Here is a 26996-nt window from a genome sequence, read left to right as displayed (position 1 = left end):
GATCCTCCTAGAATACCTGTGTGGTGCTGTCCTTCCTCAAGACTACCTCATTCTCACTGGCTCGGAGACTCCTGCCTGCTGAGGTGAGTGGTGCTGAGGTGTACTCCTTACATGCATTATATCCTAGAAGAGTAGCACTTTCAATGACTTTTAAAAAAAACCTTTCAAAGTTTTGGGAGACTTTTATAGATCATGTTCATTAGTAAAGTCTTAAGAATCATCATTTGTAAGCCATTTATTTAGAGAAGGACTAAGTATAGGTGGTGATAGTATCTGTTACCACTGCAGTATAATTCCTAGGTCCAAATTTGGGTCGACACTAAAAGCATCATAAAATATGCCTTAGGTTTCAAGTTTGGAGTCTGAAGCAAAATATTTCAAAGCTGTGTGTCACCACTCTTGGGCTTTCTGAGCACTATTCTACTAATGCTATAAATTGGCAACCTCTTTTAAAGCAGAGAAGTATTTCTAATAATGAAAGGCTAGAAAATGTTGATGGCTAACTAGTTTTTCAGACTTTTCTCTATAATAATCTTGGTAAGTCTGGAAAATCCTTTAGCTTGTGTTTCCATTTTTTAAATAATGTCTATTATTGGCTTCATTAAGTCAAGGAGGGGGGCATAAAAATCTCCTTAGGTAAGGATATTCAACTAAATTACATCTCAGTTTTAGTATGCTTGCTGTATATCATCTCTTGTCTCTTGAGCATTTAAATGACTTATTGGTCCCAGGAGGGAAAATAATTTGACCTTGTTTGTAGTAGGTAAATCACTTATGAATAAATTCTTCACACTTTACAGGTAAATAAACTCTGTAAGGGCACCAGCCAGCATGCTGTCTCATAAATTCCTTAATCTCTCATTTGCAAAAGTTATGTGTGTGCATTTTTAACTAGATGCTGGATCTCGAAGGTCTCACATAAACTGATTTCCCCCTGAAATAAAAAACTTTAACTTCACAGCCTTCTAATAATTGCTAGATTATATGGAGAGACTGGACTCCTAAAACCACAAATCCACATCCTCACCAGTTCAGTTGCCCTTTTGTAGACCCTGGTATGTTGCTTACAGCATTAGCAAAAACCATGACTAGAAGGCTGCAAATGTTGAGAGTCAAAAGATAGCCTGATTCTAATAAGGCAATTTTGTTATATCCACGTGAGAGTCAAAAAAGCCTATTCAGACCCTATTTTTAAGGCCTTGCCATTTGAAATATGGCCTAAAAAGGAAAAGCATAAGAAAAAAGAAATGTGCTATGTAGTACAATTGACTAAAGTTCTCTCTGATTGTCACTTAAATTTTAGTTTTGACTACTATTACTGATGAAGCTGTGCTATAAAGCTTTCTTTTATACATTAATTATTTTTTATTAAGGAGGATCTATGTGTAAGTTATACCAAGAGGAACTGTGGTTGAGGCTTAATGTTTGGGGATTTTGTGTATTTGGGTTTGAACATTTTAGTTGTTTTGTTTCTCTGGATCACTAGTAGTTATCCACTAATACAGGTGGGGATTGTATGAGTTTGATTGATTGGGGTTTGCTGCTGAAGAGTTTTCATTTTTTGCGGTTTCTTCTCAAACATTCAATATTCTCTAGGTCAGCAGCCTTTAATTTTGATCCTTGACTTACAGTACAAAGAGACGCCTTTAGCTTACTGCTTTGTTTCCCTTTTTTGAATGAAGTGTTATTTTAAAAGGTTTTAAATAAATGAAGGGTTTACCTAGCATTGAGGTACATTTGTACCTGAAACTTAGAAAACTTGTTTGCCTCTGTTGGCTACTGAACCCGGTTTACAGGAGAGGGACTTCCCTAAACCTTTCTGAATGAAACATCCAGTTCCAGTCATGTTAACTTTGGTGGTCAGCAAAACCAGCCTTGAAGTCTCAGTATTGCTACACTGTAAAACTATCTTAAGTTTTTTTCATGGAGCTACTTAAAATTTTTAATTTCTTGCAATCAGAATATCTTTCTACTAAATCACATTTTTTCCCCATAATGATGCAGTTTCTCTTGAGCCATTTTTCTTTTAGAGCATGTGATATTAGAGAATAATTTACAGTTTATCACGAGATACCTTTGTTAGGCTGTGTGAAAAGAAAGTTTAAAGCCCATATTTTGTGTAAAAAGACAGATTGGGTAAAACAATGAATTTTACAGATTATTTATTTGCTTGTCTTTCTGTTCTAGATAGGACCGTAATCTTCCCTCATCCCCCCTTTCTAGTACCTTCCCATAAAATGCGTTAGTGAAGGGAAAATAATGATAAACAGGACTTAGTTCTATAATAGTTCAAAACTGCCTTCCAAGTAATTTTCCATACTTTCTGGAATGAAACGTATGGCAGTAATGTACTGTGTCTCTGGTAATGGAAAGTAGTTCAAAAATACTCTCAATATTTTATATTTTAAAGGGTGTGTGTATGTGTGTGTATGAGTGTATGTGTTTTCAGGTTTTTCTATCCCATGTAGATTTAATGGAATTATTTTTATATGCTTATACCTGTTTTTACGGGTTTACATAGGGGCATTTTTGAATAAAACTTGTAACGAGGTGTTTATTGTTACAGATAATTTGTGCATGCAAGTTTTAGAAGGCTTGAAATGATCTTGCAGAGAAAACTACTTGGTAGGAGGGGGGTGACATTTTCTGTAATTTAAGTTGTCATAGTAACCTGCATCAAGACGCATACTTGGAATCCAGGCCTGAAGAATTTCAGTGACAATAAACATTCCAATTGCATTCATCATCCTTTTTTTGGCCAAGAAAGGAGCCATCCATTGTGACCTAATTATTTTATTTCCGTTTTTAGAAGATGAGTAATAATTTGCATGTTTCAGTGCTTTGAAACTTCCCTAGTAGAATAAAAATGAAAAAAGTTCAGCTGTTTATATTTGAGATTGACATTTTCTGATAATGTATCGCAAACTAGTTATTTCAGATTTTGAGACAGGTTTGGTGTGATGATTACTTAATGAAATATGAAAGAAACAGGATTTGATACTGATTGAAGAAATTGCCATATCCATTGGTTAACGTGCAAGTCTAATATTAAGAATATTGGAATTTGGTTTTCATGAAGCTCTGATTCGAGAATGTTATGACTTCCCTATTATCAGTTTGCTAATATTTTTATTTGATGGCATTTTGTCCTGCAGTCTTAATTGGGTACAAATGTATTTTAGTAAAAAGGATGAGGCATCGTTTTTATTAGTGGAATCAGCTTACTTTGAGAAATTTGTATCCAGACATCATTTTTAGATATCTTTCACAAAGGACTGTAGAATATTGTTTCTGAAGACAAAGCTTTTTTTTTTTTTTTTTTTTTTTTTGAGATGGAGTTTCACTCTTGTTGCCCAGGCTGGAGTGCAATGGCGTGATCTTGGCTCGCCGCAACCTCCGCCTCCTGGGTTCAAGCGATTTTCCTGCCTCAGCCTCTGGAGTAGCTGGGATTACAGGCATGCATCACCACTCCTGGCTAATTTTGTATTTTTATTACAGACGGGGTTACACCATTTTGGCCAGGATGGTCTCGATCTCTTGACCTCATGATCCGCCCACCTCAGCCTCCCAAAGTGCTGGGATTACAGGCGTGAGCCACCGCGCCTGGCAAGAAAGCTTTTCTTAAGGTTTGATTCTCTCTTGCCTTCTGCAAGATATTGAATGCTAGCTAAGATTATTTGAAGTTAAAAATTCTCAAAGAATACTAGGGGAAATAAGGTGGTAAGAGTGAGTATGTGTGGGCGTGTATGTGTGTCCATTCATTTAAGGAAACTTGGAAAACAAATAGGGAGAGTTCATGGCTAGTCTAATTAATAAAAAAACAAAATCAGAAATCAGTTTACCGGGAAAATGTGAAGGAAAATAACATCACTCCTCTCAATGTTTAGAGATATTTACTGTTAATATTTTATGGGAAGTATCTATAATTTTTTTTCTAGTCAATATATAATTTATTGAGGATCTGTTATTTGCCAGGTAGGCTTAAACAATAAACAAGACAAAGACCTTACCATCATGGTTTTTACAGGCTCTGGGACAAGTTAATAGAAAATGACACAGCAGTATGATAGGTGAGTCTTCTGATGGAGGGAGAGATGAGTGAGGTTTACCTACCTAAACTAGCCTGGGTCACGGAGGAGAAGTGATCAGGTTAACCTTTAGAGGACTCAATAATTTCAAACCCAAATTAGTTTCCTGATTCACGGTGAAATCAAGAGAAACTTTTTCCACCAAACCATGCTCTGTGATATTGATAACAATGACTAATATTTATATAGCACTTTCTATGGGAAGTATCTATAATTTTGTAAATGACATTGAGATCAAGCTCAGCCAAAATACTAAAACAGTGAATTTGACCTAAAATTGTATTAGAATTTGCAACATACTTGCTGTTATCAGTAGTGTCTAAAATAGCACTGATGGGCCAGGCATGGTGGCTCACAACTGTAATCCCAGCATTTTGGGAGGCTGAGGCAGGAGGATCACTTGAGTTCAGGAGTTCAAGACCCTGTCTCTACAAAAAAAATTTTTAAAAATCAGCTGGGCACAGTATTGCAACCTGTAGTTCCAGCTACTCCGGAGGCTGAGGTGGGAGGATTACACCACTGTGCTCCACCCTGGGTGACAGAGAGTACTATTGAAAAGGAGACTAAAAATTATTTGCAGATAATAAAAAGTTCCCAAGGCAATCAACTAAAATGTAGTTTAGTAGGGTTCCACTGTAAATCATGTAAATATCATGATCTTTTGTGTATGATAATAATAACCAGTTTAAAAGTATGAGGAAAAAAGCCCATTCATAGTAGCAACAAAAAATATGCCAGGGATTAAACTCGGTAAGAAATGCAATTGGCCTGTAGAAAGGAAACTAGTGAACTTTGCTCTGAAGATAATGAGGAGACTTATGTTTCTGGATAGGAAGACAATTCTTTAGTTAGTTTTAATATTTTATATTGATTTGTAAGTTGAATATAACTCCAAGCAAAATCTCAGGAATTTCTCATAGATCAGTGATTCTGAATTATTTTACATTTTTATAGAATAAATAAGAGCCAAGAAATGTTTATACGGTAAAGAAAAATAATGAAGGAAAAGTTGTAATGCTAGATATTAATTTGAAAATGGTATGATGTTGATAAAATCGACAAATATTTGGAGCAGAATGGAAAGCTCAGAAGAATGTTGTGTTGATAAAAGTGCCACTGCAAATAATGAATGTAAAAATGTAGTAATACATATACTAGAAAAGAGTGTATATGAATATCTATCTTGGGCTTGGGAGAAAGAAGCTACTAAAACATAGAAGCAAATGTTAAATGGAATAATTCCTATGTGTAATGATACTAAAAATTAAAATAATTTAATTTTGCTTATATCATGTCACAAAAAGGCAGTCACCTGGGGAAAATATTCAAGTCATGTATTCAAATTTTTTTTTCTATAATATGTAATTACATTATTAATATATAATTACATTGGTAATATACAGTCATCTGTCACTTAACGGGAATACACATTGAGAAATGTGTCTAGGTGATTGTTGTTGGGGTGCAAAAATTATAGAGTGTACTTCTACAAACCTAGATGGTATAGCCTCCTACACACCCAGGCCATATGATACCCCATGGCTCCTAGGCCACAAACCTTTACAGCATGTGACTGTACTGAATACTGTAGGTAATTGTAATACAGTGGTAGATATTTGTGTATCTAAACATATCTAAACATAGAAAAGGTATGGTAGAAATACTGTATAAAAGATTTAAAAGTGGTACACCTGTATGGGGTATTGCCTAGAATGGAGCTTGCAGGTCTGGAAGTTGCTCTGGGTGAGGCAGTGATTGTTTAGTGAATGTGAGGGCCGAGGACATTATTGCACTCTTCTGTAAACTTTGTAAACACTGTGTACTTAAGCTGCACATGTATTTTAAAATTTCCTTTTTTTTTTTTTTTTTTTTTTTGAGACTAGGGTCTCTGTCACCCAGGCTGGAGTGCAGTGGCATTGTCACAGCTCACTGAAGCCTTGACCTCCTGGGGTCAAGTGATCCTCCCGCTTCAGCCTATCGAGTAGCTGGGACTACAAGTGCATTTCACCACACCCAGCTAATTTTTAATTTTTTAAAAGTGCATTCCATCATACCTGGCTAATTTTTAATTTTTTTTTTTTATTTTGTAGAAACAAGGTCTCACTAAGTTGCCCAGGCTGGAGTTGAACTCCTGGGCTCAAGCAGTCCAACCACCTCAGCCTCTGAAATAGGTGGGATTACAGGCCTATTTTTAAGTTTTAAAAATTAAAAATTTTTATCCACTGTGCTTTGCCTATTAACAATTTTTATTCTTCAATATGAAATTAACCTTAGCTTACTATATAACTTTTTTACTTTATGAACTTTTTAATTTTAACTTTTTGATTCTTTTGTGATAACACTTTGCTTAAAATACAAATACATTGTACAGCTGTGCAAATATGTTTTATTTATATTCCTATTCTATAAGCTTTTTTCTATTTTTAAAATTATTTATTTTCAAACTTTTTTGTTAAAAACTAAGACACAAACACACATTTTAGCCTAGGTCTACACAGGGTTGAGATTACCAATATCACTTTTCACCTCCACATCCTGTCGTACTGGAAGGTCTTCAGGGGCTATAACACACATAGAGCTGTCATCTCCTACGATAACAGTGCCTTCTGCTGGAATACCTCCTGAAGGACCTGCCTGAGGCTGTTTTACAGTTAACTTAAAAAAAAAAAAGTAGGAATACCCTTTAAAGTATGGATTAAGAGTATAGTAAATACACAAACTGGTGACATAGTCATTTATTATCATTTTCAAATATTATGCATTGTAAATAATTGTAAGTGCTGTTTCTAAGACTGGCAGTGCAATGAGTTTGCTTACACCAGCATCAGTACAGACACTTGAGTAATGAATGCATTGTGCTACAATGCTATGATGGCTACGCCGTCACTAGGCCAGTAGGAATTTTTCAGATCCAGTGTAATCTAATGTGGCTATATGTGGTCCATCGTTGACTTAAACATTGTTGTGCAGTGCATGACTGTATGACATAGTATATAATTACAATATATAACAAATAGAGTTGGTCGGGCACAGTGGCTTATGCCTGTAATCCCAGTACTTTGGGAGGCCAAGGCGGGTGGATCACCTGAGGTTAGCAGTTTGAGACCAGCCTGGCCAACATGGCAAAAACCTGTCTCTACTAAAAATACAAAAATTAGTCGGGCTTGGTGGCAGGTGCCTATAATCCCAGCTAATCGAGAGGCTGAGGCAGGAGAATCGCTTGAACCCAGAGGGTGGAGGGTGCAGTGAGCCGAGATTGCATCACTGCACTCCAGCCTGGGTGAAAGAGCAAGACTCCATCTCAAAAACAAACAAACAAAAAACAAATAGAGTTAATACCTGTATTATATAAAAAATTATTGGCCAGGCACAGTGGCTCACGCTTGTAATCCCAGCACTTTGGGAGGCCAAGGCGGGCAGATCACGAGGTCAGGAGTTTGAGACCAGCCTGACCAACATGGTGAAACCCCGTCCTACTAAAAATAGAAAAAAATTAGCCAAGCGTGGTGGCGCACACCTGTAATTTCAGCTACTCAGGAGGCTGAGGCAGGAGAATCACTTGAACCCAGGAGGCAGAGGTTGCAGTGAGCAGAGATCATGCTTGATCTCTTGGATGTCTTTTATTTCTTTCTCTTGCCTTATTTCTCTGGCTAGGACCTCCAGTGCTGTGTTGAATCAGAGTGGTGAAAGTAGGCATCCTTGTCTTGTTCCAGTTTTTGGAGGAAATGCTTTCAATTTTCCTCATTTAGTATGATGTAGCTGTGGGTTTATAGTACATGATGTTTATTATTTTAGCACATTGTATTATTGAAGATTCAAAAACATATACATGACACACATATAAATAACCTATACATAAATGTAACTCATTCATCTAGAGTTAATTTTTATATATGGTGACATGGATCCAGTTTCATTCATCTACATTCAGCTAATTAATTTCCCAGCACCATATATTGAAGAGGGTGTCCTTTCCTCATGTATGGTATGTTCCTTCTGTGCCTAGTTTGTTGAGTGTTTTTATCATGAAGGGATGTTGAATTTTATCAAATGCTGTTTCTGTGTCTATTGAGATGATCATATGGTTTTTATCCTTGATTTTGTTTAGGTGATGTATCACATTTATTGATTTGCGTATGTTGAACCATCCTTGCATGCCTGATATAAAACCCATTTGATCATAATGGATTATCTTTTTGATGTGCTGTTGAGTTCAGTGGGCTCGTGTTTTGTTGAGGATTTTTGCATCTGTGTTCATCACGAATATTGCAGACCTTTGTCTCTGTAATTCCCAATTCTGGCAGTGGGAGAAGTAAGGTAAGAATGCTCATACAGTGCAACTAGAAGGCAGACTATTATGCAGCCAATAAAAGAGTTTATCTGCTTATCTATAGATTTTTTTAACTCTTTAATGAAATGGAAAAATGATAACCTGAAAAGTGACAATATCAGGACATAATATATTATAACCTTCAAAAAATAACTGTATAGGGGGAATAAAAACCTAGAAGGAAACATACTAAAGTGTTAATGATGATTTTTCTCCAAGTGGTAGAACTATAGGAAAATAATTACTGTGTTCATTTAAAACACAGATTATGTAAAGCAAGTATGTATTAATAATCAGAAATTTTATATATAGATTATATTTTTTAAAAAATCTAAGGTTGACCTGATGTCTATGATTTCATTATATGCCTTTAAAAATACATATATGTATTTATAGTAAAAAATACATTTTCCATAAGGATAAATGTATCAAGGGGCCAGGTGCGGTGGCTCATGCATGTAATCCTAGCACTTTAGGAGGCTGAGGTGGGAGGATCACTTGAACCCAGGAGTTTGAGACCAGACAGGGCAACATGGTGAAACCCTATCTCTACAAAAAATACAAAAATTAGACAGGTGTTGTGACATATGCCTATAGTCTCAGCTACTGGGGAGGCTGAGATGAAAGGATTGTTTGAGCCTGGGAGGTCAAGGCTGCAGTGAGTTGTGATTGCGCCACTGCACTCAAGACTGGGTGACAGACTGAGACCCTGTCTCAAACATAAAAAGCAAAACTTCTTGAGACTGGACTATACACAGAATTGAATAACAAGGGGCATATCACAGTCTCTAGGCAGGGATGAATATACTGAACTCCTGAGCTGTTATTAATGAATGATTTGACTGAGATTTATGCCTACATTGTCAGTATCATGCTTCCTGGAGGTGTGGGGCTCAGCATCTTTGGGAATGAGAAAGAGCAGTGTGTTCCTGTCTTAGTCTACAGTTGACCTTGCACACAACATGGGGGTTAGGGAGTGCCAGCCTCTTGTGGAGTCAGAACTCTGCATATAACTCTTGACTACCCCAGAACTTAACTACTAATAGCCTATTGTTGACCAGAAGGCTTACCAATAACATACACTGTCAATTAACACATATTTTATATGTTATATGTATTATATACTGTATTTGTACAATGAAGTAAGAGAAAAGACAGTGTTATTAAGAAAATCTTAAGGAAGAGAAAATATATTTACTATACAGTAAGTGGAAGTGGATCATCAGAAAGGTCTTCATGTTGAGTAGGCTGAGGAAGAGGAGGAGGAGGAAGGGGAGCTCTTCTGACATGACATGTCTGGTACCTTCTACTTTTCTGAAATTCTGGAAAATAGGTTTTTAGCAAAATCAAATTATTAGTCATTGTATATTTAAATTGTTCATTGAAAAAAAGTAATACAATAAGTGAAAGGTATAAAATGAGGTGGTTCATGCTTATAATCCCAGCACTTTGGGAGGCCAGAGCAGAAGGGTCACCTGAGGCCATGGGTTTGAGGCCAGTCTGGGCAACAAAGGGAGACCCTGTCTTTACAAAAAGTTAAAAAAAAAAAATGGAAGTTATGAAATGAAAAATAAGGTTTCATTCTTTCTCATTGTTTCTCCTCTATCCAAAGGTAATCCTTATTAGCAGTTTCTTGGGTTTCTCTGCAGAAAAAGAAATGTGTACATATAACGTGTATTTGTGTCTTTTTAAATTTTTACGGATGGGGTGTGTGTGTGTGTGTGTGTGTGTGTGTGTTTTACACTAGGTTTTTGTTTTGTTTTGTTTTACAGATTGATTTGTTTAATTGCCAGATTAATCTTAAAGGCAGATAGGATAATAGTTTGCAGGTTGAATTGGTGAGAGTTTGGTGACCATTTATTATTGGTTTGCATTCTTTCATTTGGCTGAGTTTGTAAAAATGGGGTCAGAATGTAATTACCTGACAGGTGTGAAACTGCGACTGATTCTACTCCTCATTGCACCGGTGACTGTCATCTTAATCAAGTCATTCTCTGTGACCTGGTTTTAATACGTGAATATTGAGACCGTGCCTATATTAACCTGAATGCAGTAGAGAAAATGTAAAAATAAGACAAGGTTAGAATATAAAATCTTTTTTGTTGTTGTTGTTTTTAAGCTCTACTAAGATAATTTTGCAAAGGCTATTTCTTTTATCTAAAGTGAGCTTTGTGAAAGTTATAATACTAGAATAGGATGAAACCCATTGTTTCTGCCTTTGAGGAACATATAGTCTCACCATGTTAAGGTTCATATCAGATGGGAAAAATACAGCTTTTAGTGCCACATAATACCATATTATATCAGCTAATGCCCTGTCTGTCTCTCCCCTACTTTCTTTTACTTTCTCCCAGATTTCAGCTAGGCTATACTTGCTCCTTAGAAATTTTAGAAAAACTTGTCTTGAACCTCCAATTTCAATACTTGTGACAGTTTCCCTGTGATCTTCCTAAGTCCAGAGTTCTGTATCAGTTGAATGGTTTTTCATCTGTCTTTGTCATCTACTTCAATGTGTAGTCTTCGGTTTTGCCCTTTAAAGCTTTAAACGTTAAACCTTTCTCTTCCATTGGTTTCTGTTAAAAGACAAATATGGGTGCATATGTGCACAGACACACACACACACACACACACACACACACACACACACACACACACCCTGCTTAGTAGACCTACCAAAGACCCAGGAGTTAGAAAAAAGATACTCATATTGTAGGAAGGGCAGCCTTGATTTCTTCCTGGTCCCTGGCTTCATCCTTATCTCTATCCTTTTCTTCTTCCCTTCAGCATGTCCCAAGGAACTGTGTCTGTGTTCTGTAGTTTCAGAAATTGCCATATATCATCTAGAGTGATTAATCTGGGTGCAAGTCAGCTTCTCAGGTTAATTAATTGTATGCCCTTGAGTACTTGGTTTCTCTAAGATCTCTTTTAGGTCTCTAAAACCTCCAGTCTCCTTACTTGAATATTGGATATAATGATATCTGCTTTAGTGGATGTTTGAAGACTAAATTATATATGTAAAGGACTTAGCATGTAAGCAATTCAGTGAATGATAACTGTCATCCTTTTTATTAAAATAGTACTGTTTTTCCCAAATGCTTGTCTCGCTCTAGACGTGGACTACATATATGTTTATACAAGTGGACTTTCAGTCTTTTATACTTAGGGGTAGTTGTTTAAACCAGACACTTTGGAGAGGGAACTAGGGCACTATTGATAATTACACCAGAATAACAGTTTAAACCATTGCTGTTCCAGGTAAACCAGGACCCATGGTCACTCTAGATACACGCTTCGTTTCTGACTCATGGTGCGTGCTCAGAGAACAAGGGCCCTTGTCCGTTGAGTGGGACAGTGTTGGAATAGTGGAACATGGGATGAAACGAGGTCACATTCATCTTTCTTAGCTTTAGTTCTTACCCACTAAAATCGAGTTTAACAATACTTAGTTCATTTTGGGTTGCTATAGAGGAATACCTGAGACTAGGTAATTTGTAAAGAAAAAAGGTTTATTTGGCTTACAATTCTGATGTCTCAAAAAGTTCAAGATTGGGCATCTGGTGAGGGCCTCAGGCTGCTTCCACTCATGGTGGAAAGTGAAGGGGAGCCAGCGTGTGCAGAGATCACATGGGGAGAGAGGAAGTGCTTTAGGGGTGGCAAGTGAGGGGTTGGCCGGAGGGAGGAGGTGCCAGGCTCTTTTCAGCAACCAGCTCTGGCAGAGCTCATAGTGAGAACTCACCATCAGGGGAGGGCATTAACCTATTTATGAAGAATCCGCCCCCATGACCCTGACACCTCCCACTAGGCCCCACGTCCCCACTGCCACATTGGGGATCAAATTTCAACATAACACCAGACTGGAGGAAGTTATAGGTGTCAAAGTTTGGATCTTTTGTAAAAGGAACAAAGCCTTTTCACCATTGTCTTTCATAGTTGTTCTCCTCACTAGCAAATCTGTCTCTCAGACCTGGCATTACCTAGACTTGAGGCTTACAACGTCTACTGGAAGGACAGGTAGGTAGTAAGTGGTAATAGTCATGTTGTATATACTGCAAGAGCAGAATGAAGAAGGTGCCTGGGAGCACAGAAGGAGCTCCTTCAACTGTGCAGAGGTGAAGGAGGGCTTCTTGTTTGATGTCAGTGTAGCTGAGTTTGTAAAGGTGAGTGGGTCTTTAGAGAGGCCTACTCTCACAGGAAGTAGCCTCTGCAAAGCCCAGAAAGGAATAGGGGCATAGTGTTTTTGGGAAAAGCAAGTACAGCCGAGTGTGGGCAGGGGATGGTTGACTTAAAAGCAGCATTCTTACTCTAGTTTAACAGAAACAGCCTTTTAGTGGCATTGGGCCATATGGTAATTGAAAGGATCAAAATTATTTACATAAGTACATAAAGTTCTAGTTGGAGGATAAGCAGAAGTAGTAACAATTTGGAATAACCTAAACCTCACATCTGTGTAAGTAGAAAAATTACATTTTTTATTCCTGATCATTTCTTTATCATCTCAAGACATTAAATATTTAATACATCCTCATTCTTCAAAAGGATATTACTTTAAAATGTTCTCACATCAGGTGCGGTGGCTCACGCCTGTAATCCCAGCACTTTGGGAGGCCGAGGCGGGCAGATCACAAGGTCAGGAGACTGAGACCATCCTGGCTAACATGGTGAATCCCTGTCTCTACTAAAAATACAAAAAATTAGTCAGGTGTGGTGGCGGGCACCTGTAGTCCCAGCTACTCTGGAGGCTAAGGCAAGAGAATGATGTGAACCCGGGAGGCGGAGCTTGCAGTGAGCTGAGAAAGCCACTGACTTCCAGCCTGGGCAACACAGCGAGACTCCGTTTTAAAAAAAAAAAAATTATCACTTAAATGTTAGATATAGATAGATAATATTAGAAGCTATACTGTTTCCAGCCAGTTGATGTAATGTTGTTCCATCCCCTTTAGCATGTTCTCCTGTGAGCTGCTGTAGCTACTAGACAATTTTACTGTGTAAATCCTTTGCAAATTTGCCTTACTGGAGTGGGAATTATGTAAGGGATACAGTGATTAAAGATCACAATATTTTTGGTACAACAAATAATGCTTTCAGAAACACAGGCTGATATTGTCATTTGTATTCCATTTTGCTCCAAGGATCATTTGAGTGTATATTCTAAATCTTTCTTATGTTAAGAAGTAGAAATATAGTGATTTTTACATTAATAACAGAGTGACTTCTTATAGTAATATTTGTGTTCTCATTTGAACATAAAATAATGTCATATGGGTGGCTTGACCTCAGCTCTCTAGTACCATAGTGTCTGCTTCTGTTTAGGCATATTGCAAGCATCTGCATAGAATCTTAATTTTCTTTTTTACTTGGAAGGTACTTTGGAGATTCAGATTTGAGGTTGACGAAATCAAGACACAGTTAGAGACTGATATGCTCCCTCTAGCCTTCCCTTCTAGGTCAGGTCACTCTTTTATTCATCTTGGTGGTCCTGGTGCATAGCCAGTAGATAAAGCTCTGCCAAATGAGCAGATATATCTGTATATTCACAGAGCCTGAATTACAACCCAGATCTTTTGACTTCCAGATCAGTCCAGTGTTTTTTCTTGCACACTGGTAGTCCCCCGTGTACCACAAAATGGATTTCTGTAGCAGCATTCCCAAGTTTCAAGTTATATGATGCTTAGCTGCCAGCTATCATAACACCATCCTTTTCTCACAAGAAATCCAAGCTCACCGACGTGTTAGGATAAGGGACTATCTGGGCTGAGAACCAATGGATATATGAGGATGTTCTTGAATAAATTTTAATTCCACACTCATGATGGAATTTTGTGCTTTTCAATATGTTGTTAACACTTCTACTGATCAAACTATAGAATAAAGCTATACCTACAGGAGCACAGACCTTATTTCTAAGTAGTGTTTCTAGGCAGGAGTGATTCTGCCATCAGGGGTGTTTGGGAAATTGGTGAGGGAATTTTTGGTCGTCGCAATGATGGGAAGGCTGTTACTGGCATTTAGTGGATGGGTGGTGGCGGAGATGCTGGGCATCCTGTAGTGCACAGGACTGTTCCACATAACAACTTCCAAATGACCCACGTTGGTATTTCCAAGTCATGAGACTGGATGAGATCCCCAAGGGAGTGGATAGAAATAGAGAGGAGGAGAGGACTAATGATTGAGACCTGGGATACTCAAATATTAAAAATTCCTAGAGCAGAGCAGACCGAGAAGGAACCCCAGTAAAGCAAGAGGAAAACCAAGAAAGTGCTGTGTCCTGGAAGAGAGTGAAGAAAGTAGATCAGGAGGAAGGAGTGACAAACTGACCCTTATATTTAGCAAGGTGAAGGTGATTGGTGACCTCGATAAGAGTAGTTTGGTTAGATGGTAGGGGCAAAAGCATGACAGGAATGAGCTTGATAGAGAATGGAAGGTGAGAAAATGAAAGCAAGTATAGACAATTCTTGAAAGGAGTTTTGCTGCAAAAGGAAAGTAATCAGTGGGAGGAGAGAGATCAGAAGGCTGTTGTGTTTAAGATGGGTAAAATAGCCATTTATTCTTTGATTGAAAAGAAAAACTGATGGAGAGAGTGGTGGTCCTGGAGTGAGGGTGAGGGGGTGGCATCCTGATGCCCACAGGGTCCTGCCCCTGCAGTAGTACTGGTCTCCAGGCCCCCCACGTGCCATGGCCCAGGAATGGCTAACCAATGCCTAATCCATTCTGAGGCCTTGGGACCAGAAGGCTTCCTTACTGTCCAATATTTTTTCCTCTTTCATTTAGGAGAGTTAGTCAGGCACCAGCAAAGGGTTTGAGTTTTAAGTCAGAAATTAAATTAGAAATTAGAAATTAGAAGGGAAGGTAGAACCAATGGCTTTTTCTCTGTAGGCAATGACTTGAGAGCAGCTGAAGTTTTTCCTTCTTGTCCCCTGGGGGACCATCTTTACCAAGATGGCACAGAGCCTGTAGAATAAAGCAAGTGAGTCATGCAGGAGGGCACGAAGTAGAAGGAGGCATTGCCCAGGGTCATGCAGGCCCAGTGCCAGCACATGAGAACGGAACTCCCATATATTTGTGCCCCAGCTGCCTAACCTGCCCCTCCTGATTACCCCGGCCCTGGGGAGGGCACTGTGGTTTAAGGGAAACAGTGGGAAAGCTCTTTCCTTAATTATCTCTTCTCATATTACCAACTGGAGATTAATTGAATGTGCTTTAGTTTAATCTGATATTTCCTTTCCCCTTTATATTTAGTTGACTTCAGTCACTTTAAGGAATAGGAGGAGGATGTGGTGAGGAGGGAAAGGAATGCTTCTGGGCTGAACAATTCTATTGTTGGTGATAGGAGAGGGCGGGGAATGATTGATTCTGGGCCTTTGCACAACTGAGGGAAAACGTGAGAGACTTCTGTATACCTAAGATGCAGGCGAGGGGGACCTGGGGGATAGAAAGGAGATAAAAGAGGGTCAATCCTGGTCACAAAGACCAGGAAAAAAAACAGCTCCTCTCCACCTAAGTACCCTTGTCGTTTTTAAGTGTTGTAAGGGCCCTCATACCACTTTGTCTTTCCTTCCTTGGAATCCAAAAGTGATAGATATCACTCACCTTGTTAATTAATCCCAGGGTTCTGCCCAGTGCAGATCTAAAAGCAGTCTCCTGAGGCCATCTGAGGAATTGTCCATCTTTGTACATTAGAAACCACAGGAACCCTTACAGGAACGTCTACAGCATCTGGAAAATAATTCTCAAGGCATAAGTTTATATTGTAGTTTCTTTGGGATGAGGCCTGCTGCTATTTTGGTTTGTGTTAGCCCCAGTTCTGCCTAAGAACTGAGTCAGTCGTGTGTCCATGGAAAGAAATCCCCATTGAAAATAGTAGGTACTGACTGTAGCCAGGATTGCATAATAGGTCCTCTTTAAGAATTTCCTCAGAACCTTTCCAAAAAGATTAGCCAGATGCTTCCCAGAAGAACTTTCCTCTTCCTGACGAGCAGTATTATTTTTGAGAGTGGTAGATGACTCTTCTAAGCCTTGCTTCCTCCCTGCCTGCAGTCCCAAAAACACCTGAGTCAAGTAACTATGATAACTTGACATAATTAATTAATTGAGTGCTGTGGTTTGAATGTTTGTGTATCTCCCCCATTCCCCCTGAATTCAAATGTTGAAACCTAATCACCGTTAGGAGCTGTGACCTTTGGGAGGTGATTAGGTCATGGGGAGTCATGAAAGTAGGGCCATCATAAATGGGATTAGTGCCTTCATAAAAGGCCCTGGAGAGCTGTCTTGCCCCCTCCGCCATGGGAGGACACAGCTAGAAGGCACCATCACTATCAGCGAACCAGAAAGCAGGCTCTCACCCGACGCTGAGTCTGACGGTGACTTGACCTTGGACTTTCCAGCTTCCAGAAAAGTGAGAAGAAAATTTGTGTTGTTCATAAGCCACCCAGTTTATGGTATTTTATTATATCAGCCCAAATGGACTAAGACAGTGACTCATGAACTTCAGTTTAAATCTAGTGTCTTTAAAGCTTTGTTATTTTATGCATATCATATCTGTGATATATGTATAACATATAATAACATATCCATGGCATATAGTAGGCCTGTAGTAAATGTTTTTTGAAACAATTAGGTACAATGTGTATTGTTTTTCTTTATCTTATTAGGCAGTAGAGTATATTAGTTAAAGTTCTGGTTCCAGAATGCCTGAATTGAAGTCTCGGCTTTTCCTCTAATGAAGTGTATGATCTTGGGCAAGTTTTATAACTGCTCTGTGCTGAGTTCCTCTTCTGAAAAGCAGAAACAATAATACCTACCTTACAAGATTATTATGAGACTTAAATAAATTGACACATTCAAAGCACTTAGAACATCTCCCGGCATATAGTAAGAATTTAACAGATATAACGAAAGCTCTCAGGCATTTAATATTTAAAAAGTGAGAAAACCAAATCTCCTCTTTTTCCTCAAATAGCAGTGTAACTGGCAATGAATATTTGAGTATTGATTGTGTGAACTGTCATTATTTAGCCTTTTTTCAGTGGCTATAAACAGCTTCCTGTGTTTCTGAAAAAGGAGGAATAGACATCATCTCCTCATCCAGTCTCATACCAGTGTATCACTCGTGACACCTAAACATAACTATATCCATATATTATTTATATCATTGTTAATTATGTGAGTTGAATTTTTAAAATATGTGGGCCTATGATTAGTATCCAGATTTGTTTTTTCTGGGCATGATGTTCCTTCCATGTGAGGCCTTTTTTCTTTTCTTTTTTTTTTTTTTTTGAGATAGGGTCTCACTCTGTTGCCCAGGCTGGAGTGCAGTGGTATGAACATAGCACACTGGAGCCTCGAACTCCTGGGCTCCATCAGTCCTCCTGTCTCAGCCTTCCATGTAGTTGGGACCACAGGCCACCATGCCCACGTAATTTTTAAATTTTTTTGTAAAGACGGAGTCTCACTTTGTTGCCCAGGCTGGTCTCGAACTGCTGGGCTGAAGCAATCCTTCTGCCTCGTCCTCCCAAAATGCTGGGACTACAGGCATGAGCCACTGCACCTGGCCTCACATGAGTTTTAAGAGCTGTGCCAGTTTGTTCTGTCTTCTTGCTCTGTTCCTACATTCAAATTTATAGAATCAAAATAAAGGAGAGTATATCTCCCGGAGCTAAAAACTGATCAGGTTTTCATGTAATCAGCAGCCTGTTTTCCACAGGATCCTTTGTTATTGGCCATCCTGTCCAATAACGATAAAAAGGCCTGTATTCTCGCTGTGTGGTGTGTCTGCAAGACTGCCTTGCCAGCTCTTTCTCATTTCTAGTAATTCAAGTCTAGTAATCCAGTAAAACCATAAGAAAATGTGGCTTCTCCAGTGATAGCCACCTGGTGGGACAGTACTTTAAAATTCATAAGACACTTTTAAGTAGTGAGTATATTTTAATTGCTTATAGCAAACCCATAGAGATATCCTTATAGATGAAGAAATGAGCCTCCATGAGCTTAAGGGAGTTCAGGATTATATGGTGCTGTGAACTCAAGTCCGCTGATTCTTTAAATCCTGTGTCCTTCTAGTTTTACTATTTTCCATCAAATTCATTCAGGCCTGGTAAAATCATAGTAATAACACCTGGAGTAGTAGCCAGGCCTCTTCATTAGAAATCATAATCATGGAGTTATAATTCCAATAATATCATACAACTTGTTTGCTGTTGAAAACTTCACTTTTTTTTTAATAATAAAAGGACCAAGTTTACTTTTACCTATATTGTTTATTCAAACTGGTTATATATCATAAGCATTTTCTAACTAGCTTTAAATTTTTAAAGATGTTTTTCTAATATATGTATACTTTGTCATTAAGTTTCATGTTGATAAAAAAATCCTTTTTCCTTTAATGTGGCTAGTGTTGAATAGGTCTAAATTAAGACTCTGAAATTCTTCGTAGTGTAATTACCAGTTTTTATCCTATACTTGGCAGGTAGGTGAGTGGTCCTGGGAAGAATGAAATAGTTCTATTTTGTAACCATTATTTTTCTAAACCCCATCTGAGTAAATGGCACATTTTTATATTTTGTGGACAAAACTCAGACCTGTGGTATTGGTTTGAGGAATATGAGAGTGTGGACCTTTGTTGCTTTGTGAAATTGTGTTCTTGTGCCCCACCTGAGCTGCCAGTGCCTTTGTACAGCAGGTATAGGCACAGCCAGCTGGTGCCTTGTGCCCAGTGACTTGCCAAGTGGGTGCTCACTCACTACAGCAGCAAACTTCAGCAAATGTGTTTTAACTAATAACGTTCATACTAGCGATGAAAACATATGTATGTGTTTCCTATGCCCATGGCAGACATAATTAGTTGATCATGGTATGTGTTCATGCTGAGCCTGATCATCCTTTTAAGCATCACATTCTTGGCATCTACAGTCAGACACTCAAGCTTAGTAGGCAAGATAAAACATATGTGCTATCCTTGGCTCTAAATGTGTCGGTGTTAACTTTCTGCCAATATGTTTTGGGAAATAATAAATAAGATAAATTATTGCTGTGTTTTATAGGAAGAACAGACACACAGCATTTTTCTGTATGTCTTGATTGGTTTAGACAGTTGCACTTAATACAGGTCATTTTCATTTTTAATAGCATGTAAAAGTCTCCATGTCAAATTTTTTTTCAGGTTGATTACTGATTCATAGTATGTATTTATTTGAAAATTATTTTTCAAATAGATATTTGAAATAAGAAATTTTGACAATACTCATAGTTTGCCATGATGAAATTAGATCTTTTTATATAATTAGCAGAAACTGTGAAGTTTTCATTAAATTCTAATCATAGAACAAAAATGCTAATCCTTTGAGAATTGAATTTAAAACTCTGTGATATGGCTGTAATTGTGGCAATAAAAACTTGTTAAGATTAGGATTATAGCTTTTGTTTATTTGGTCCTTTTTCCTTTGAGACCTTACTATACTTCAGTGGAAAACAGCATTAAAAAAAAAATATTCCATACAGGCTGGGCATGGTGGCTCACACCTGTAATCCCAGCACTTTGGGAGGCCAAGGTGGGAGGATCGCTTGAGCCCAGGAGTTTGAGACCAGCCTGGGCAACATAGTGAGACCCCATCTCTACAAAAAAAAATAGAAATTAGCCAGGCATCATTGTGTGCGCCTGTAGTCCCAGCTACTTGGGAAGCAGAGGTGGGAGGATCATAAGCCTGGGAAGTCGAGGCTTCAGTGAGCTGAGATCGTGCCATCGTACTCCAGCCTGGGCGACAGAATGAGATCCCGTCTCAAAAAAAAAAAAAATCCATATATGGTCAAAAGGTATTTTAGGCTCTCTACTGATCCCTTGGTAAAAGATGCTGCACCTACTGCAAGATTATTGAGGAGCACTTTGTCATGGAGATCAGGGTTGGAATGTTTGAGCCAAAGACCACAAAAAACTGACAGTAATCAATTATCGTTCCTGCCTGCTGCTTAGCGTTTACGTTTCTAGAAAATGCCTCTTCAGTTTTCTCCTCTGAAATCTGAGACACAGAGCCGAGAAATAGAAAATAGTTTATGTCAAAATATTTTTCCGTTGATAGGCTACCTGACAGGCAAAGAGATTGAGGTGAAATCTAATCCAAATTAATGTGTGAGGCCGTGGAAAACTGCTTATGTTTTGTGTATGTCTTTAAAGTTAATTAAGATTATACTTGAAGTTACTTATCTCAGTTTGCAAAGAAACAGAAATTATACCTACTTATTTTTATAGTGATGTTGTTAGAATAGGAAAACAATACCTAAAGTTAGCGGACCTATTGTGTTGTAAGAAATGCTGATTTGGATGTGCTTTAGAAAAATAAACGAAATTAAAGAAAATAACTCATTAGCAATGTTTTTTTTCAGGTTTGCTTTGCCTGTTCAGTGATACAATTTCTCTTTTTTCTTTATTGATAAGAATAAAGCTGTGCATACTTTAAGAACACAAGGCGGCACTTCTCTATAACTCTGTGATCACATGATCACAGACCCCACTAACTAACTAATGGTTACTTTCAAGTGCTTGTGGCCAGTTGGAGTTTATAATTTGTTACCAAATCACTAATTATCTTTATTTTTAACCTGTATTTTGCCTGTCGAGCAGTCATAATCTCTAAAATTGGAGACTCAGAACCTTCAACTATAAAGAGTTTGTTTAACTAGAGGCAGGAAGAGCTGATTTTCCCTTGAAATGCATGGAAAAGTCATTCATTTTTGTTTGTTTTAAACTTTTAAAAATCTGGAGTTATTAAGGGCTGTTTTTGGGTTTTTTTTTTTTATTTGTTTGGTTGGTTTTTGTTTTGCTTCTGGATTATATAAAATGAATCTCCCTGGTTTTAAAGTCTAATAACCAGTGCTTTTGCTTTGCTGTTTTTGCTTTGGTTATAGTGGTCCTTTAAATAAAGAATTAGCTTCTCCTTTGGCCTGAGATTTTAAGATCTTCCCAATAATCTTTAACTGTAGCCCTCATGTCCAGATTTTTTCTTGCCATGTTACCTTAATATGCACATTTTTGCTGCCTGTTCTGGAAGTTCACAATTTGGAATCTGGGGTACAGGAAGGGGAGTGATCTTTTTTGTTGATATTGTTATCTACATGTAAGAATCTGTGCGAAAGAGCTTTATAAATTGCAGATTTTATATTGAGTGGGCAAACTGTTTTTAGGTAATTCTAAGTATAAAATATAAAATTTCTAAAAATCAACAGACTTCCTTCAGAGTTTAAGTTGCTTATAAAATTAGTTTGTTGGCAGTTATCCACGTCAGTCCATTTCATAAGGTGTGAAAATATTTTCTTCTTCCTCTTTTTCTTGCCTAATGTTACTTGATTTTCATCTATCCTGTTGAACAGATGTTTATTTATGTGATTTTCTACTCACATTAACAAAACAGGATAGATAATGAAAATATCATCTGAAGTTCATTCATTAGTTGAGATCTTTTTCTTTTCTTTTCATTTCTAGTGGTTTGTGAAATTGACCTAATTCTTTCATTTATCTGCTGTGTACAAACTAGACAAGTATTTTTTTCCACAAATTTATTTGCTTCATGTTTTTAGTACTTTCCACTGGAATTTTTTTTCCTACGTGTGAATAATATTAAATGAGGAAACATTCTTACTTGGTTTTCTTTGATTTTTCATATGGAAATAAAAAGCTATTTAGCCATAAGTAAATGAAATATTTTTTTAAAAAAATTTTTGGTTGCTTTTGTTTTATATCAATATTGTTAATTATAAGTAGGAATATTTATCCTAAGTTACACAAAGAAGAATTAGAAAACAGTGCTTTCTGTTGCACATTCATTTGCTGGAATTGGATATCAATCTTTGTCCAATCAGGAGAGAGAAACTGCATGATAATTTGAATAGGGAAAGTTTAATGTAAAAGCCTATAAATATAACCAGGGATTGGAAGTTAGAGATTGATAAGTAAGAGGTGAAGAGACTCTCAAGAATGTAAGACTAGCAGATGTAATATTATATAATATGAACTTAAGAGCTACTACTACTAAGGCTGAGATAGAATGCCCAAAGAAGAGGCCCCCTGGGACTGAGATCCATATCATGTTGGAGAGGGCCTGGCTCAGGCTCACTGGAAAGCAGAGAAGTCACCTTGTTGATGGAACTTACCAGTAATCCACTTTACTAGGGAGGTGTCTTGCCAGGGGCACTCTACCAAAAACGCACCCAAGGTGAGTGTTGAGGGAACCTGCTGGTTGCTGCTGGCTCTTGTACACTGTAGGAGCTGGTCACAGGAGAAACTGCATTTGCTGCAGGACCTGCACACTGGGGAAGCCCCCATGCCACAGGAGGACCCCAGAAAGCAAAAGCCGCTCCTCTTGCCCTTTCCTGTGTCTCACTAGTGCCCTCTCTTGGCAAAACTTCACATGGAGTGACTATCTAGGAAAAAGTATTTTAAGGGTCCAGATCCATTTTCATAAAACAAGCAAAAAGGTTGAAGTTGGAGCAGAGGCAAAACAGCCCACACAACCCGAAAAGTCTTTCATGGTGAAAAACCCTTTCCCTTTCCCATTGGCTATGATAGTTTGTGAGATCACGTGATTTCATTTCTACTGAAATGTCTGTAAGAGTTATATGGATTGTTAGACATACTGATTTATTAACTTCTGTTAACATTTATTAATATTTTTCATTGGAGGATACCTGTATTCTTGAGATGAATCTTTGAGAATTTCTGTGTCACTGTAAACACCAGTTTTTGTTTACTTTTTTAAAGGATTGCTTCATTTAATCATGTTTCTTAGCTATATCCATTAGAATATAAATTTAAATGCTATGCAAGTCATTTAAATTTGTGTAGCAAATTTAGCAAATTTGGAGCTGCCTGTGAAGATTTTATTCTTAAACTATTTTTGAAATAGCTCTAGAACCTTTTTTTAATAAATCAATTTTTTAAATTTAAAAATTCTTTACATTATATAACTAGACTAAAATTTTCTAACATGTCACTTTAACATTTTTTTATTGACAGATAAAATTTATGTACTAAAAAAACTAAACTAAAAATAGGAATTTTTATAAAACCAAATGTGGATCCCAGCATTAGTAACCATAGAATGTGATTTTAATTTCTTAGAGGATGATAAAGTTGTAAGGAAACAACACTTACAACTTGGAATCACTGACCAGCAATTACATAGTTGCGAGAACCAGCAGAAAGGGGGTGTAGGTGACCCTATGTTGTTCTTGTTGTACCCCATGCCACTCTCAGAGGAAAGAGGATGAATACTGGGTCAAACCAGGGATAATTACTTGCCCACCACAGGAGTCATTACAATGAGGAAGTAAATTGGCAGATTTGATACGGCCCCAGACCCAATGTCTGATGTTGGCCTCTTGGCAATCAGGTAAGTTATTTAGAATAGCTGCTTCATGAGTTGCTTGAGTTGATGCATCCAAACTTGCCCAGTAAGCTTTTCTCAAGAGCTGGACTAAATTCTGGTAAATCTGGTCCTCCCATGCATCATGGCTAAGTGAGATTATTGACTTCCACCTGGCTTGGTTCAGCCGTAGTGGTGAAGTGGTGTGGTATGCTGTCTTTTAATCAAACAGGCATTTAGAGGAGGTCTTTTGGGTCATAGGTGGCATGGGGATGGATTGCACAAAGGTGACTGAGGAGTTAGTTGGCTCAAGTTATTATGGAGTGATCGTAACTGTCCCTTGGAGAGTGTCTCTATTATGAGCAGTACAGAGTATACTCTATTGTGCTATATTCTTTCAAAATAATCTTAGTAATAGCAAAAGCATGTCACATGAGGTAAGTTTTGCTCATGAGTGAGTTTAGGAATGCTGTTTTTAAAGACCATATGACTATAAAAAATAATATAGAAGCAATTTCTAAAAGAGGAGTTCAAATATATTTTGAGAAGGAGCAAAAAATAAATAAGTATGTATTTCCCAAATTGCCTGCCTTAATAGGTACAGCACCCATCTGCACGCATGAAATTATATATTAAATAAAAATATAGTCTCATTACATTACAGCCATTAAAATAACTTTGGTGCAACAAAATCTAAACTTTCTTATGGCTCCCAGAACAGACTAAATAACATAAATGTTCTTCAGGCACAGGCTTGTGTGGAAGTTCGGGCATACACACTGTGTGTGTGTGTGTGTGTGTGTGTGTGTGTGTGTGTCTGTGTGTATAACTAAATTGACTTAAAAGAAATCTTGAAATTTAAAAGGATTCCTGGTTGTAGAAGATTTATCATTTTGCAGAAGGGTACCATGTAATTTTTAAAAATTATTACTATTTTTTATTATGTCATATTGTAGCCCCAGTAGGAGTTATTTTTCCTTTAAAGGAATGTTTGGATTAGACAAAAACATGGATTTTAGTGCTGTATTTTAAACTGTGACTTAGATAATTCTCTTATAAGGGGGAATTAATTTTTCTGGATATTGATTGGTTGATAATTATTTTTAAACTATGTGTCTCTGAGGTACCTCAGAGCTACAGCTTAAAATTTGCAGCTTTATGGCATTTGTCTAGGATGTAACAGGAAGAAAATGAATGTGTTAAGGATCACATTTGGTGTATATCTCAAGTATATTCTTGTGACCTTTTATGGCAAAATAGAGAATATTACTGTATATAGCAAAATAAATCAGTTAAAAATCTGGAGAAGAGGGACTTACCCTGAATTATCTTGGTGGGTCCTTACAGGAGAGTGGTAGAGGGACAGAAGATGATGAGGCTGTTGGACTGTGGAGGCATAGATTAGGGTGACGTTGTCACAAGCCAAGGAACACCTGAAGCCACCAACAGCTTGAAAAACAAGGAAAGCTTTCTCTCCTGCAACCATTGGAGGGACCCTGGCCCAGCTGGCACTTTGATTTCAGCCCAGCGAAAGTGATTTTGAGCTTCTGACCCCCAGAACTATGAGAGGAAAATTTTTGTTGTTTTTATGCTCTCCCAGTTTGTGGTAATTTGCTACTGCATCTCCAGGAAACTACTGCACTTTGTACTGAAACAAATGTAAAAATAGAATGTAAATATAAAACAAACCAACCATAAGAGAAAACACTTTACAAAGAGATTGAAACTTTTTTTTAAAAGAATATTGTTTTCAGTGCGGGTGAGGAGGTAATGAAACATGAGCTGAGCTATCTGCTGTGAAAGTGCAAAGTAAATTGGCAATATGGAACAAAATTATGCAGCCGTTGGAAATTATATTTAAACAATATTTAAGGTAAAAAAAAGACTACCAGTTAATACTAAGTAAAAACAGACTTAAAAATTTACTTAAATTATGAACCAAATTTTAAGTATCTATTTCTAGGGAAAAATGTGAAATAAAAAAATACAGTCTGTGAAGTTAATTTTCCTTTGTTTAAACCTTGCTTTTCCACTTAGCTGTGTGACCTGAGAAAATTTCTGAAGCTTTTGGGGCCTATGTTCTCATCTATAAGATGAGGAAAGTAAAACAACATGGGTATCTTACGAAGGACTAAATACATTAATATTTTCTAAGCACTCAGGGCAATGTCTAGCACTTTGTAAAGTTGCAGTATTTGTTTTTTGTTTATCATAACTATTGGAATAAAATGTAAAAATCTAGGAGAATTCTTTACTCCAATTACTTCGAAAAGCTTTTCCTTCTTTCTATACCTAAAATATAGAAACTGGAGCTCGCCTTTGAAAATGGCAGCTTGAGAAGTTGCACAGACCTGCTCCACAGCAAAACAAACATAATTGGTAAAAACTATTTTCAAAAAAAAATAATAAAATTACTGGAAATTGTCCTACAGACACTCAACAAATGACGAAACATATATTTAAGAAAATCTAAAACTTGGTCAGAACAGCGAGTCCTGCACTTGAGCTATGACCCACTCTGCTATGGTATGACCCACTCTGCAAAACTCACATGGAAATTTAGTTGCCATTGCAACAGTATTAAGAGGTGAGACCTTTATGAGGTGATCAGGTCTTAAGGGCTCTACAGATCCCAATGAGGGGAAACGATATTTCACTGGGAGAGCAAACTGCTAGCATTTATCATCCCCTCCAGCTTTAAGTTACAGAGGCTAAACTCCTGGTGAGTGTGCCAATGTGGTCAGAGGTTCTCTTCCTCCACCCAGCCCCTACGCATAGGGCAGAGTTTCTACCCCAGGTGTGGCAAGCCTAGAATACTGGGGCTCTAATTGCCCTCACCCCACCTTGCTTGTAAGGTGCAGGTCTGTGCAGCTTCTCAAGCTGCCATTACCTTGCTTGTAAGGGAGAGAAGTTCAACACTGAGAAAGGCAAGCCAAGAATACCAAAGACTCCTCCCCCTACCCAGCCCCCAGAGCAGTGGCTGAGAGATTTTGCCCACTGAGAGAAGCAGTCTGTAAGAACAGAGAACTCCAAAAACCCTCCCCAAAGGAATTGATTTTATTTGAAGCACAGTGTGGGGAACTTCAAGCCTAAGGATGCTTTCAGAAACAAGAGAGGCTTTGGTGGTAAGCAAATAAGAGCCCACTGCTAGCTTCTTTTAAGAGCAGTAGGCTAAACATAGGCCAACTAGTTCACAAAAGAGAATCAGAGAAGGAGCTAAGAAGAGCGCTC

The 26996-nt window shown here is 37.7% G+C and overlaps 1 protein-coding gene across 4 annotated transcripts in view; it reads left to right on the top strand.

Moving 5' to 3' along the window:
• Positions 1-337: 337 nt before the first annotated feature.
• Positions 338-26996, top strand: part of RASSF8 (Ras association domain family member 8) — a 77426-nt gene continuing 50767 nt past the window's right edge. For 2 of the 4 annotated variants that reach the window (XM_063593158.1, XM_063593157.1), the window contains exon 1: positions 338-3626. The gene's annotated coding sequence lies outside the window, so the exon portion shown is untranslated. Of the gene's footprint in view, positions 3627-16685; positions 16811-26996 lie in introns of those variants that run through there. The other 2 variants (XM_055095827.2, XM_055095834.2) reach the window with 2 other exon arrangements.

Source organism: Pan paniscus, chromosome 10 (genome assembly GCF_029289425.2).
Source record: "Pan paniscus chromosome 10, NHGRI_mPanPan1-v2.0_pri, whole genome shotgun sequence".
In the NCBI taxonomy this organism is placed as follows: domain Eukaryota; kingdom Metazoa; phylum Chordata; class Mammalia; order Primates; family Hominidae; genus Pan; species Pan paniscus.
The sequence above is the reverse complement of the archived record's forward strand: the minus strand, read 5'-3'. Positions and strand labels throughout refer to the sequence as shown.